Raw genomic sequence first — 15,255 nt, 5'->3', positions numbered from 1 at the left:
TCGAACCTGCTACCTTAGGTGTATGTGGCTGGTGCCTTAGCCACTTAAGCCACAGGCGCCCAGCTTCTCCTGTATATTTTAAAAGGTTTCCTGTGTTGTTTTCAGCAAAAATTTAATGTAGGGAATCTCTGTAAGACATCAACAAACATTTGTTAAGTGACTACTATGTGCAAAGCTGTGCATAATCAGATACTCCTTTTGACTTTATGAAGTACACATCTGGTGGAAGAAAAAAGCAATAAGCATGCAAATTAACAAGCAGAATAATATTATGAAGGAAGTACTCTAACCAATATAGTAACGTGATGGAAAGAAATTTGGGGAGTTCTACTGGACATAGGTATCTAAGAAAGGACTGTCTAGAAGATCTGGTTGTATGAGATGAAATGAATCATACAAAAAGTCACAGAAATAACGTGTCAAAGAAAGTTCCCAGCAATTACAAAATCTTTGAACAGAATGGGCTTGATGTGTTCCAGGACTTCAAAGGATGCTGGTAAGGCTAGAGCCAGGTAAGATTCAGATGCCTGTGGCACCTTTTAGACCATGAAAAAGAGTATAGATTTATGCTAAGAGCAAGAGACACAAATTGACTTATATTTTAAAAAGATCATATGCCTTCTAGTTCATGAAGAACGAACTAGAGATGGCTTAGAGAAGAAATAGGGAACAGAGAGGAAGTTACTGTGATCAACTAGGTCAGAGCTGATGGTGGCCTGGGGCAGTGAAAGGGAGAAGTAGATGAATTTTTTTTAAAAACGTAATGATAGAATAGATAAGAATTACTGATTGACTTAATATGGGGAATTAGTGGGAGGAAGATTGTCACAGTGGCTACAATTGGCTACATCCCTCCCCCCTATGCGAGCCCATTGCAAGGTGACCTTGCTTCCCCTCCCATCAAGAGGTGGAGTCTTTCTCCACCACTGTCCAACCTGGGCTTGGATATGTTCACTTGCTTTGGCCAATGAATTGAGGTAGAAGCAACACCCAGCCAGTTGTGAGCTAGGCTTTAAGAAGCTTTGTAACTTCCATTCTCATTTGGCAGTTATATTGCCACTATCCTTAAAATAAGCTTAGATTTGCCCTCTGAAATACGAGAGACTACGTGGAAAGAGGCCCCAATTATTTCAACCCCAGCAGAGGGCACCCCAGACCAGCCAATTCTAAGCTGATCTCACACACGGGAACCAACCAGCTGAAAACACCCCGGCTTAGCCTCGATCGAGTTCTCCAGACAACCTGCAGACCAATGCATCTTGTTCTAAATCACTAAATTTTGAGGGAGTGTGTTTCATAGCGATAAGCTACTGTTCCAATGGGAAAGTGAAGAAACAAGGACGTTTACACTACATAATTTATAAAAGTACTATACACTACTCAAGAAAAGTTTGCATTTGTTTTATTTTATGACCAACCTATGTAAAGTAAGATTTATTATAAGCAGAGAAAGGCTGTGTTACTTGAGTGTACACTGTAATGTTATTATTTCAGGGTGAGTCTTTATTAAGATCTATGACAGACCATGAATCCTGTGACACATTCCTATTCTTTAAGTTTCATCACTTTAACTAATAATGCCAAGAAAGAATGCAGGAGATTGCATATTACAAAGTTGCACAGAGGAGGTTTTTGTTTGTTTATTGTTTGGAGTCAAGTAACATATAGTCTTCTTGTAATTTTACCAAGTAAGCACACACTCACACACAACACTCACTCTCTCTTTCTCTTTTCCTCTCTCTCATTATTTCTTTTTCTCTCTGTCTGTCTCTCCTAATCCTATCATTTCATAAAAGGTGATATTCCATAAAGGAAAATCCCAATCAGAAAACTAACAAAAAGCATACCACACTTTTTATATTTTTTCAGCTAAATAGGTACCGGTCTATAGACCGTTACAGAAGGAAGAACACTGGAGAACGGCAAGAGAGACATACACTTGAACCATCATGTGCCCTTGGCCAGGTCAAGACCTCTCTCTATACCGTAGTCTACTCATCTGCAAAACAATATTGATGAACCTCCTAACTCTGACACCACATAATCTGCAAGGGAAGGGCCCTGTTTATTAGGTCCCCTGCCACCATGTTCCACCCAGCACAATGCCTAGAAGTGGACATGCTCACAGCCTTTCATTCATCCACCAATAATTTATATTGGATACAACATAAAGCCAAGGAAAATTCCAAAGTTAAATCTCAAAGTCTCAGTTTAATACGAGTCGCAGTTTAATCTCACCCTTGATTCAAGTAGAATGAACAAAATGAGATTTAAAAAGGGACCCAGGTAAGCTATCTTCTTACCAACTTTCCTGAAGAAAACCTTAAAGAATGGACTTGAAGACCAAGGAGCCATGTCCTAATCTTAGGGTGCTGAGGGTGCACCATCAGCTGCTGAGGGAGTAGGAACATAAAAATTACATCCTCTTTTGGAAATTTTCTCCATGTGACTCAAGCTCTAGCCACAGTCACCTGATTGACAATGCTTTCTCTATGTCTTTTCATTCTTGTGTTAACAACTGTCATCACTGAAGTTCACACAAAAGTTGTTATGACTGTTGTTTTAATATCACATTTGGGTATGTGCTCAGAGGTAGTAACTGCTGCCCTGCTTTCTACCTAACTTCTCTGAACTACCATAGGTAGGGAAAAAAATTCTCAAGTATGTAATGAAGACATCACCAAGAGCAAAAACCAAACAGGAGAAGTCAGCAACTATGGAATTAGCATTCGCGTGCAAGAAACCTTCCAATTGCTGGCATCCATCCCCGAGTAATTCAGCATTCTAGAGCATGGAGTTTTCTATAAAAGTGAGAGCCTTCCCACCAAGTATCAGTACTTTCTCATTTTAACCATGTCTTCATGAATTCTGAAAAGTACTTGGAACTTGAAACTCTTCTCCACGAATTGGCCTTTTTCCTGCCTTGGTCACAGCAAGTCAGAGCTTTCTTGGAAGTGGCTGCTATGACTCTTGTTTGTAGTTTTTCTAATGGGATTTGATATTCACAGGTTTTTTTCCTATTGTCAGAGATCTTTTTCTTGCTAAATATGATCCTCACCTTCAGCCTGAGAGTTCTAAAAGAATGATTTCTGGATAACTCAGGTCTCACTGTAGTAACTAATGGAGATGTTACCAGGGACAGAGCAGGAAAAAGAATTTCACAGAATATAGTAAATGGGCAGTGTTACTAATATTTAAGAAAGCAGTCTGATATAGGTCTTGCGGTCAGAAAGACAAAAGTTTGAACTTTTGTCATTCCTCAGTCAAGTTATTTAACAATTTTGCCTCTCCCTACCTGTAAAATGAAAATAAGAAGAAATCCCTCACAGGACATTGTGAAAAGTAATTGATAAAAAATAAGCATATCGAATAACTGAACCCCCCCAGATAAAAGTGAACAATCGGAGCTTTTAAGATTTCATGTAACAATAACAAATATAAACAACATTTCAGAATTAATCAAACAGTATAATGTTAAGGCTATGAGTCACCTTTTCTGCGATTCCTTTAACTTTCATCTCATTACCAGGAGATGGCTACCACTGCTCCAAGTATCATGTTCTGACACAATATCATGTAGCAGGCAGAAAAAACATTAGAGCTTCCTTTTACCCATGTCTCTCTTTTTATAAGGGAAGCAAATCTTTCCTAGGACATCTCCCTGAAGACATCCTTCCTCAGGACCCAGTGGACCTCACTGTCCTATGTGCAAAGACTACTGGGAAAGCCAACATTTGGCATTTTAGCTTCTTCAATGTTAGCAAAATTCTTCCATCAAGGAGGAAGATTGCGAGGAAGCTTGAAGGGGAGAAAACCAACAATTTCTGCCATCATATGTAGAGTACTAAAACACCTGGTAGCAGTAAGTATTGACACTGAAGTAAAAAGTACTCAATAAATCACTGTTCCTTCTGCTACCCTTTGCTAACCTCTACTTCATATGCAGCACATATCTGCCATTGATGCCATGCAGCCTCACTTCCCATGTCTACTTTTGGGGTATCACCATTCCCTCCAATTTTGTGTAGACTTGGTGAGAGATAGTGCTTGCCTTCTACTAGTGCAGCACTGAGAGTCAAATCTTTCTTTATATTTTCCTGGTGCAATCAGAGGGTAGGCACATGTCTTAAGCAGGATCAAATTTTACCTTCTTTTAGAAGACTTTGAATTTTAGTGAATGATGCGAGGGCAGCTGGTAGATAACTCAAGAGGATACAACAGCAGTGGGAACCTGTGTGGAGCTCCCTGGTATTAAGTCAGCCTCTCATGGAGTTTCCCAGATCCTGAATGCCCATTCCACCTCTCCCCAGCTGCTGTGAGTGCTGGCTGTTCAAACCTTATAGTTGCCCCTTTCCCCAAAGACCTGCCCTCATCAGACAGAAGTTGCCTCCTCCAGGAGAGGCTTGGGAGCAGAGGTTTGCCACGTCCAGCTCAGACTGGCTCATGAGAGTGTGCTGTGCTCATTTCTTCCCACCTCCACATTCACATTGGTAGCTCGAAATGGTGGAAATATTTACACCACGGAAATTGGCAAATAATACAATTCTGGTTCCCTCAGCCTATGCAGTCCCAGAGAAGCACTTTACCAGTATATCACTGCCTGGAGATTGTGCTCCACTGTGGGAGGGTCCACAGCCAACTACTGACTGACATCGGAGCACAAAAGTGTGGCTCTCTGCCTCAAAGTGGAAAAATTCTCTGATGCCATTTAAGCTCCAGAGTGCCACATGGATCAAACTGAGGCTGGAGTTCACCTGAACCCTTATATATTTTTTTCTTGACTCCTCCTCCTGCCTATCCAATTTCCCTTCCTCCTTTACATCTTTCTCTGGAGAACATCCCATCAATAAATTACTTGCACAAGAATCCTCCCCTCAGGTGGTGCTTCTAGGGACTCCAACCTAAGATGCCTGTTTTGCAAAGCCTGAAACTCAAGATCCCTTTCAATTGTCTTAGTCCCACATTTCTTTTTGCTCAAGAGAGCATTAGTTTTTAAACTTTATTCTCCTAGTCCAGCATGTTTCTTTTTGCTTAAGAGAGCATTTTATTTTGCTACCAAACCTTGAAAATTAGTAAATAAAGATGTATAGAAATGAACTCGGCCACCTTTATCTGTTGGGAAATGGCTTTAAAAGTTTCAAGAGGCAATATATCCCAGAAAATTAAATCTGTGAAAACAAAACATGTAACCTTAAGTATTTCATTGGCTGACTCAATCTAATGTGTGAACAAAGATGTTTAAAAAGTGAATGCAATCTTTTCAATTACAGTTACATTTGCACAATTCCAATAGCCAAATGAAATACCCACACCTATTAAAAGCAATAATTATGTAATAAAACATTCTACTTAATATACTCAGGCAGTTAAATCCTACTGAAAGAATCTTCCTAGCATAATATATAACTCCAGAAATATCCTGCATATGCAGCCAGTTGGGTAGAATCTTTGCAAGTGACACCATATTTTTTTAGTGTCTTGTGCCTTAAAAGTCAATTATGCTTTGAAAACATCAAGTCTCTAAATTATTAAATGCTTTCACATTTCACCCAATGAATAAAACAGCCTCAATTAATAGAGAGATCATGGCCTTGTGCACATTAGCAACTCAAATAAGTACAGCAGAAAGTTCAACTGGAGATGAGGAAATGCATTCTTTGACCTGCCCGGTGGGCAGCTGCTTTTCAAAGGTCTATAAAGTTCACACCATGAAGATGGCACCAACAGTGACTCAGCCACGTATCTGACAGCCTGTGGAGAAGACTGTGAACTGCTCATGAATTAGCCACCCAGGGATGCAAAATATGGCCGTGTAAATAACCCTCCCAAGCAGACTTAGCACAAGTGAGTTCTTAAAATGTCTGCTGTAAATCAGTCCTAAGAAAGATTTGAAATCAAGGTTCTCTTTCATGAAAGGACCCTTGAGTTAAAAAGTTCTGAGGAGTGACAAATTCCTCTTAGAGCCAATAACCACAGTCCAACTTACTTGTTTTATATACGGTGTTTGACTAAAGTAAAACCTTTTATTTGCCAAGAACCTGTACTTCATGGCACATAGGCATATATATGTGAGGACAGGTTTTATATATATAGAAATATATATATATATATATATATTTTTTTTTTTTTTTCCACCAAAACATGAACTCCGTGAAGACAGGGCTTTGTCTCATCACTGAGAGACCACAGCATCCATAACTGAGCGTGACCTGTAGAAAGTGTTCTACAAATATTTGGTGGGTGGAGGCAGATAAGTGAGGACGTAATCTTACTAATAACTCCCTCCCCGAACTCACGCATTAATAAAAACAGCAGCAATGTATTTGCAAGGACATTAAAAATATTAAAGTTTTCAAATTATCAATAGTCAAAACACTCTGGTAAAATACAAAGAAGACAGCCTATTTCAGTTCTGGTGTCTTGAGAAATCAGAAGAGCAGAATCTAGTTAACAAAATGAAGCATCATTTGGACCAAAAATTGAATCTACGTATTTGGTTGTCTGATGTGCTGGGTGGAATAGGCCTTCAGAGTAGCTCAGTAATTGTGACACACACCACCCCCCAAATCTAATAAATAGTAAGCCCAACTCAGGTAGATTCCCCACTAGTCCCTCATAGACACTGAGCACTCAGAAAGTGGCTAATTGGAATTGTGACCTGAGATGCACCAAACTTCAAAGATCTGGGGCAAAAAGTAAAATAGCTCCTTAACAACTTTTATATTGTCTGTATGTTGAAATGGTAATACTTCGGGTGTACTAGAAGTATTTAACAAATATATTATTTAAATTAATTTTACCCATGTCATTTTACATCTTACCATGGCTCTCAGAAAATTTTACATTACGTAGATAGGTCATGTTAGTGGTTCACATTAAACTTTTCTGGACAGTGTTGAACTAAGGGATGTCCTGCTTCTATCCAGTGAGGGTTTCTTACTATAAATATCTGCAACTTTCTACCCATAAGGCTTTCATAAGAGCACACTTAGTCCTTGTGCAGGGTAAGTCAGTAATGACAAGTAGAAAGCCAGTTGATGACCTGGAAGCAGGATTTAACCACTGGAGGAGAGAGCTGTATAAATATATATAAAGCTGTATATGTGTATATATATATATAGCTTTCTTGCCTTTCATTTGGGACAGCTCAGAAGTACATTCTACGACTCCCAGAGTCCCCCTGCAGGACTGAGCACCAGTTGCCAATAACAACTCACTCGAAAACATACTCTTCATTGAATTCTTTCCTGTCCAGGTCTCACTTCCTTTTTCTAGGTATTTTCTGGAATTACTTCCCCCCAAGGAACGATATTTTCATTCGCATCCTCTCTAAAGGTCTGTTTCTGGAACAACTCAAATTAATACCAAAAAAAAAAAAAAAAAAAGTCCTACTAGATCAGTGGTTCTCAACCTACCTAACGCCATGATCTTTAACACAGTTTCTCATGTTGTGGTGACCCCCAACCAAATTATTTTTGTTGCTACTTCATAACTATAATTTTACTACTGTTATGAATCATAATGTAAATATCTGATATTCAGGATGTATTTAGGCAAACTCTGTGAAAGGGGTCGCGACCCAGGTTAAGAACCTTTGTACTAGATAGATTCCACATCTTTTAATCTGTCAAGAAGCTTTATCTCAAGTCTTCATGAATCTAACAACTTCTAAAAGCTGAAGTGCAGTGATATCCTTATGATTATCAGACTCTTGTCCTGCTTTACCTAAGGAAATTGGAAATAAAATATATGAATGCAAAAAGAAAACATATGAGAACTAAAACTAAAATAAATAAATAAATAAATAAATAAATAAAACATAAAAGTTAAATTTTATCAAATCTAATATAAGGCCCCCCTCCAGATATTTTAATGGATTCTACTTGACCCAGTCTTTAAGATTTTTTTACAGCTCTGTTTTCTTCTTTGGTTTTGTTTGGGAAGCTCTGACATTTTAAGAGACATCAGAGTTCAGAGATTCTGAAATTCAGCAGAAGGTTTAGCCACACTTCAACATAGATCTGGGCCCTTAGGTCAGGGGTTTCATAATTTTCTCCTACATAACGTTGTCTGACTTCAATATCTGTGTAAACTGATGAACACACTAATGAAATTTCCCCCATTCAGGTTTTCCAAGAGCATTTTTAACCATACTTTTACTAATTTCCTTCATGCTGTTCTATCTTTAAAGTTGAACTTGAATTACTTTCCAAATACCTTGGTAGTAATGGAATCAGTTCCCCAGATAAAATGCACTCACACTCTTTAGCATCTTACAGCATGTAACCCATCATCACAGTGTGTAAGACTCTGAGCCCCATGGTGACAAGAATGATCAAATGCTGAACTCAGGTGCAGACAAAAGTAAATACGGGTTTTTGCTGCTCTGGGTATATAAATAACAGGATTCTTGCAGGAGGAGTTAGCCTCAGAAGTTATGCTGCCCTTGGGAGCTACTTCACAGCCTCTTTTGGATGCAGGCCCTTTTATACTTTCTCCCAAGAGAGAATGTATGCAACAGCTTTCTAGGGCAAGGAAGAACTATTTGCATGCATACCTCTCGCTCTTGAGGCGGCCTTAGCAGGGAAAAAGAGTACTGCTAAGGCCTTTATCTAAAAATCTGAGGTATGGACGCCCTTTCTACCCTTATGCTTTGTGGTGAATTCATCATGCTATTGACAGAAACATTGAATCCAACATTTTATAGCTCCCCAACACAGATGGCCAACACATGGGCATAGACAGGAGAGGGTGAAACATGTGAATGTCTCCTCATCCACTGAGCACCACTAGGTCTGTCTCCCTGCACACAGGCCAAGTCTTTGCACCAGCAGAGATTCCTCCTTCTCATCCATCATCGGCTCACTCCATTACTATCTTCTCCGATCTCACAAGAGTGCCTAGAAGCAGATACTTTGGGCAGTAGTGTTTCTGAAGCCAACCTGCAAAGCACAGTGACAGCCCCTGGCAAGCCTCTTGTCTCACCTTTGCTTCAGTGACATCATAGTGGTAGTTTGAAATGTGCCAGGTATTTAGATCTTGAAAATCAGCCAATGCTAAAATTCAGGCTTACCCTCTTGGGGGAGTAGGTGTAAACATTTACCAATATCCGCATGTATCGCTAAACGTGGAGGACCTAAAAGGAACGTAGCGGCTTATTGAAATAAAATGTGTCTTATTCATGCAGAAGGAAACCCCCACCCCAATAAGAACAGGAAATGCCTCTGTGTCATCAAGAGGCTCCTTTACCCATGATATGTCTACTTCACCTTTTGCCTGGAGGGTGTATCTAAGGGAAAAACAAAAAAAAAGGTAGCAAAGCTTTTACCAGCACAGAAACAAGTTCTGGGGCTCCCGTTTTAAGGCTTTCTGAGTATACTTCCAGGTCTGCTTCCAAAAGAGACTGAACCCCATGTGACTCCAGCTACAACATGGCCCCTGGAGGCATTACACACAAGGAAATCTTCGCTTGGCTCCTAGAAACAGTTAATGAGAAAGCAAGCAAGCATTCAATATGGGAGCACACGCAATGAGAAAGATTTCACTTAGCACTGTGTCCTGCACGATACCAGGAAAATCCAGGAGAGAAAAAATCGAAAAGGGAAAGAGTTGTTCCAGATGCTGCAGAATGTAACTTTGGCTTTTGACTTTACTATCCCTTGTTACAGCTAAATATCTGATAATAATACTGTGCTTTAAGGAGATGACTTTGCAGCACATGAATGTATGTTAGTGAGAACCTATTTCTTATCACAACCAATAGATAAGTGTTCATCCTTTTGCATTTTGGGGAAAGAGACTTCATTTCCAGCTAATATCTGCTTGTTGCCTAACACCTATTGGAAATCTAAGGTTGTAAAGCTTCATTAAATTAACTGGGCATTTTGTTAAAATCCAGATTCCTGGTCCTATCCTAGTTATTCTGCATCTGCAGGTTGAGCCTCAAGAACTGGCATCTCTATCAAACCTCCAGGTGAAGGTGAAGCTAGTGGGCCTCGCGTGAGCTTCCCTTTGAGTTGTACCTGCCCTGCATGATGCTGGTCTCGAGTAGTTATTAGGGTAGCGGAGGCTGTGAGACAAGGCACTCCTGGCCCCACGCATGTGTCTTTCATTAAGCTCACAGTATTTGTCCGACACAGCTGGGGAATGACTCCCTGGAGGCAGGAAGAGAATAAAATGTTGCCTGGTGACAGGAATGTTGGGTTCTGGGGAAAAGAATCTTAGAAGACACCAGGACACTATTTTGAGCTCTATGTCGAAGGTTACATTCCAGTCATAGCATAGACCAACCCTCTCATTCTCTACTCAACATCGGTCTATCAGCCATTTAGTCAAATAAAACCTTTCAGTAAAAATGCAGCTTCATACTGTGCTAAGCTGCTGCCCTACTGGGAGGTGTCCCCCTGCCCTTATTTTTTCCAGGGCTTGTGTTAAAAGAGTGTAAATATTTGTAATTAAGATGAATCACGTAGAAGCTCTTCCCATGTGGTTTTACTGAGTAGCTGTCATCACCAGACAGTTATGACAACAGGAGACATATTTATGGCAAATCATAATGGCTTTCAATAAACGAAGTGCTACTTTATTTTTCTGAGGAGGGACAGTGTCGAAAAGCAGAAGTCCATCCCATAAAAGAGAGAAGCTTAGAAGCTCAATCCAGACTTTTAGGGCAATGACAAAATAATAAAAGCATCTTAAAGCTTTATAATTTATTTCTCTGTGATATTCACCAAGAGTTCCAGTATGAAGGGCTAAGTGATTAGTTTGGTCAACAATCCATACTGGGAACAATCAGGAAAATGGCTTCTGTTTTCAGTTCTGAGCAAAACTATCCCACACAGATCTGCTGCTCTCCCATTCAGACAGAGACTCATAACAGATGTGCTAAGTGTTAATATTGCTTCTCCAAATACATCAGTCTGCTCTTGACAGAACGGCCAGATCCAGAAAGGATCCCAGAAACTCCCAACACAGTATTTCCAAGTTTTTGATAGTTTAGAGAAAATGCATATTTATCTGAGTTCAGCTTCTTTCTAGAGCTCATCATTCGTATTAATCCATCTGACATTGATACTCTTCTCACAAAATCACAGAGCCCGTTCCAAAAAGACGCCACATTCCTCGAACACTACAGATTATGCTAAGCAGTTCTCCTTATAGCATAAGCATATAAAGTATCAGAATTAGACAAAGATTTTTGTCTCCAATACCAAGGGCTAATCTCAACTGACAGAAGTTATAAAGGGGAAAGTCATCTTCACCTTTCCTCTTCCTGATGCCCCTGTTTTTTTTAAATTTATTTTTTATTTTTTAAATTAAGTCATTTGTACATAGATCATAAATACATCTGTGCCATCATAGGATTCGATGTGTTGATTATTTGTACAAATTGGAATGCTTACATTCTACTGAACAACATAGGTTTCACCACTTTTACCCAATTACAGGATTAAGACATTTGCGTTCTACACCTGATAGATCCAACTTGTACTTACAATATGCTCCATGGGTGTGATCCCCCTACCAACCCTCTCTCTGTCATCCACAACTATAGCCTAAGGATGAAGGAGGGAAGGGGAGGGAGAGGGAAAGGGAGGGAGTGGGATGATGCCCCTGTTTTTAACAGAAAAATAAATACCATCTTCCAGGCATGATGCCATTATTAACTGAACGTCCAGTTCAAACACACGTGAAGTCATCTCTGCTTCTGGGTGGGCTTTTTCCTTTGCTCTAGGTTTCCTTAGGATAAGTGGTCATGGCTTGGTGGGTACAATGTGGCTGCTCTAGTGATGGACGCACTGATGGCTCTGACTTCAGACTTCACCATGGTGCTGTTTATCAATGTAACAAAATTGCACTGTACCCCACAGATATATACAAAATAAAAAATAAATTAAAAAAGAATTATCTGTATCCCCCCAAACTAGAAAATATTGATGAAATAAGTGGAGGAATATTCTGTAGTCATGAATTGGAAGAATTAATATTGTTAAAATGATTGTACTACCTCCCAAAACCCTGTAGATTCAAAATTCTATCAAAATTCCAAGGACATTTTTCATAGAAGTAGGAAAAATAATTTTAAAATTCATGTGAAACCATAAAACACCCTGCATAATGAAAGCAATCTTGAGCAAGAAAAACCAAAGCTGGAGGCCTCACACCTCCTCATTTAAAATCATGTTACAAAGTTATAGCAATTAAAACTAGAGTAAAACTAGACACATACATGGGCAACTGTGTGAGATGATGGGTATGTTAATTTGTTTCTCTGTAGTCACAATTTTACTATCTACGGATATCCAAAGCCATCATCTTTTATACCTTAAATATACACAAGAAAATTTAGTTTAAAAAAGGAGTGGAGTTATGTTCTACCTCTTTACAAGCAATATGGCCACATAAATTGTTCAGAATTTTTCTGCACGGGAGAAAAAAAATAGACACATAGACCAATGGGATTGAATACAGAACCCAGAAACAAACCCATGTGTATATAACCAACTGATCTTTGACAAGGGCACTGAAACACAAGAAGGGCAACGGATAGCCTCTTCCATAAATGCTGATGGGAAAACTGGATATTCATGTGCAAAGTAATCATATTGAACACTTGTACCACACACAAAAACTCCTAGAAGAAAACAGAAAAAGTTCCTTGACATTGGTCCTGGCAATTAATTTTTATTTATTTATTTTTTTATTGTTGGGGTTCATTGAGGGTACAAAGTATCAGGTTACACTGATTGCATTTGTTAGGTAAAGTCCCTCTTATAATTGTCACACCCCCTGACCGCCCATACCCTCTCTCCTTCCCTCTGCCTGCACCCCTTTCCCCCATACCCCACTGTGTGCTAAGTCATCAACTGTCCTCATATCAGAATTGAGTACATAGGATTCCATTCTTGCAATGCTTTATTAAGAATATTGTGTTCCATTTCCATCCAGTTTAATACAAAAGATGTAAGGTCTCCATCTTTTTTAATGGCTGAATAGTATTCCATGGTATTTATATACCACAACTTTTTAATCCTTTCCTGGGTTGGTGGGCATTTAGACCATTTCCACATTTTGGTCATTATAAATTGAACTGTGATAAACAGTCTAGTGCAAAGGTTCTTATCATAGAAGGATTTTTTTTTCTTCTAGAAAAGAATGGGAGGTCTAGATATGACACCAAAGGCTTAGGCAACAAAAATTAAAATAAGCAAGTGGAATTACACAAAATAAAATGCGTCTGCACAGCAGAAGAACCAGTTAACAAAATGAAAAGTCAATCTATGAAATGGGTATTTTTGCAAATAATATATCTGATAAAGTGTGCTATCCAAAATACATAATAAAATGATATATCTCAATAGCATAATAAAACAAAACAAATAATGTGAGTAGAAAATGGGCAAAGGAAGGTCCTGAAGAGCCATCTCGTCAAGTAACATATTCAAATGGCCAAATTATATTCAAAAGTGCTCTGAATCTCTGCTCATTAGGTAAATGCAAATCAAAATTGCAATGAGATATCACCTCATGCCTCTTAGAATGGTTATTATCAAACAGACAAATGATAGTGTTTGTGAGGATGTGGAGAAAATGGAACGAACCCTAGAACACTGTTGACAGGAATGTAAATTGGTACAACCATTATGGAAAATAGCATTCCTTAAAACGTTAAATATAGGACTACCATATCATACAGTTATCCCACATCTAGGTATTTATCCAAAGGAATTTAAATTAGAATCTTGAAGAGATACCTGTAATCCAATTTTTACTGTGGCAATAGCCAAGATATAGAAACAACCTAAATGCCTTCAATAAATGAATGGATAAAGAAAGTAGGATGTATATATATATACAATAAAATATTCAGCTTTCAAAAGGAAAAAGATTTTGCTGTTTGAAACAACATGGGTGAAGCTGGAGGACATTATGCTAAGTTACATAACAACAAATTTTATGTTAAATGGTCTACAGACACACACACACACACACACACACACACACATGCACCATAATAAAGAGAGCAGGATAGAAGGAAACTTTGGGAGGCGAAAGCATAAATTTATGCCCCTGATGGTGGTGATGGTTTCATAGATGTACACTTATTCCCAGCCTTACTGAGTTATACATGTTTACATACCAATCGTACCTCAGTAACATGATTTTAAAGCAAAGCCTATCTCCTATGCTAACTGATATGTACACTTACTAAAAATAAACCAATCAGCTGTTAAGGGGAAAAACAACAAAAACGTATCCTTCTTGAAGTTCAATTCTCATCTGGTTACTAGATAAATATAGACTAAATACGATGAAGTTGATCCCAATAAGACTGATTTCAGCAACACCAAAAATAAACAAATGGGATAAGATCGAACTAAAGCTTCTGCACAGCTAAGGGTGCAACAAGTAAAGCATACAGACAATTTTCAGAGTGGGAGAAGATACTTGCAAGCTGCAAATCTAACAAAGGGCTGATAACTAGAATCAACAGAGAACTCAAGCTAATCAATAAGAAAAGAGCGAACAATCTCATGTATAAGTGGGCAAGAGACATAAAAAGAACCTTGTTGAATAAGGCAGATGAATGGCCAACAAACACATGAAAAAATGTTTATCATCCCTAATCATCAGAGAAACGCAAATCGAAACCACCCTGAGATACCATCTAACCCCAGTGAGAATAGCCCACATCAGAAAGTCCCCAAACTGCAGGTGCTGGCATGGATGTGAAAAAAGAGGACACTTTTACACTGCTGGTGGGACTGGAAACTAATGTAGGCTCTTTGGAAAGAAGTATGGGGAATCCTCAAATAGCTAAAAGTAAACCTTCCATTTGATCCCATAATCCTATTACTGGGTTTCTACTCAGAAAGAAAAAAAGTCATTTTACCATAAGGATCTTTGCACTGGAATGTTCATTTCTGCTCAGTTTACAATTGCCAAGATGTGGAATCAACCCAGTGCCTGTCAACTCATGAATGGATTAGTAAGCAGTGGTATGTGTATACAATGGAGTACTATTCAGCCATGAAAAAGATGAAGACTTCTCATCTTTTGTATTTACCTGGATGAAGTTGAAGAACATTCTTCTCATAAAGTATCAAAAGAATGGAAAAATGGGCTCAGCGCCTGTGGCTCAAGCAGCTAAGGTGCCAGCCACATACACCTAAGGTGGCAGGTTCGAATCCCCAGCCCGGCCCACCAAACAACAATGATGGCTGCAACCAAAAAATGGCCGGGCGTTGTGGTGGG

Source organism: Otolemur garnettii, unplaced genomic scaffold (genome assembly GCF_000181295.1).
Source record: "Otolemur garnettii isolate 467f Iridium unplaced genomic scaffold, OtoGar3 scaffold00025, whole genome shotgun sequence".
Taxonomy (NCBI): Eukaryota; Metazoa; Chordata; class Mammalia; order Primates; family Galagidae; genus Otolemur; species Otolemur garnettii.
The sequence above is the reverse complement of the archived record's forward strand: the minus strand, read 5'-3'. Positions refer to the sequence as shown.